This window comes from Protopterus annectens, chromosome 5.part1, assembly GCF_019279795.1.
Source record: "Protopterus annectens isolate FY-2018-M chromosome 5.part1, PAN1.0, whole genome shotgun sequence".
Classification (NCBI taxonomy): Eukaryota; Metazoa; Chordata; order Ceratodontiformes; family Protopteridae; genus Protopterus; species Protopterus annectens.
The window spans coordinates 426,802,764-426,804,097 of NC_056736.1; positions in this window are offsets into that span (position 1 = coordinate 426,802,764).

Consider the following 1,334-nt stretch of genomic DNA (forward strand, 5'->3'; position numbering starts at 1 on the left):
TTGATTTAGAGCCACACTGGATACCACCTTTGGCATAAAGGAGGGGTTAATTCATAGAGAAACTCTGTCTTGATGAAAAATGAGGAAAGGCTCTACTGCCATTAGTGCCTGTAGCTCTGAGACTCTTCTGGCTGAAGTAACTGCTAACAGCAGGACAGTCTTCCATGATATAAACTTTAAGTCAGCTGAGAATGCTGGCTCAAAAGGTGGCAGCGTAAGTTTTTCCAGAACAAAATTGAGATCCCAAGTTGGTGTTGGCGCTCTCCTGGGAGGCCTAATGTTTTTGGCCCCTCTGAGATACTGCCTTAGAAGTGGATGTGAAAATAAGGAAGGATCCGTGTTGTAGTGAGCTGAAATAGCTGATGCGTGGATTTTAATAGATGAAAAAGAAAGCCCTTTGTGTAACATCTCAGTTAAATATTGTAGAATCTGAGGTATCCAAACGAACAATAACCTTAGTCGAGGAAAAAAGGCACCTTGCAAGGTGCCTTTTTTCCTCGACCAAGGTTACTGTTCGTTTGGTTACTTCGTGGTTTTTATTTGGTTATTTTGAGAATCTGAGGTATGTCGGGCTGAAGGGTATTTTGGCCTTTAGCTTGGTTCCAGGCGCAAAATCTTTTCCATTTGTCTGAGTAGGTTTTACTGGTGCTGGGCCTCCTGGCCTCCAGAATGACATCCATAACAGCTTGTGAAAGAGGAGCTGGCTGGTTACTTAGGTGATTTGCCATGCAGCCAAATTTAAGGTTTTGAGCTGGCTGTGTAGAATCTGACTGCCTTGCTGTATGAGCAGATGAGGAATTTGTGGTAAAATCCATGGTGGGCCCTGGGCCATGTTCCTTAGTAGTGGGTACCAGTGCTGACGTGGCCAGTCTGGGGCAATGAGTATCATTCGGGGTCTCTCCATCCTGACTTTCAGCAGCACCTTTCTGAGAAGGGGCAATGGAGGAAAGGCATATACTGTCAGCATTTTCCAACTGAATGAGAGTGCGTCCACTTTCCAACCTTGATGGTGAAATGTCCTTGTGCAAAATTTTGATAGCTGATAGTTTTGGGGGAGTGGCAAACAGGTCTATGTCTGGGCGCCCCCATTTTTGAGTTATCATTGCAAGCACTTGTGGATCCAGTTTCCACTCGTGGGGATCCATGATGTTTCTGCTTAAGTCGTCTGCCAATATGTTCTTTTTTCCTGGCAGGAATTGAGCTTGTAATTGAACTTGGTAAGCCAGTGCTGTGTTCCACAAGGTCATTGCTTGCCTGCATAGAGGGTAGGTGTGTGTACCCCCTGGTTTGTTTATGTACCACATTACTGTGATGTTGTCTGTCCTTATTATAAG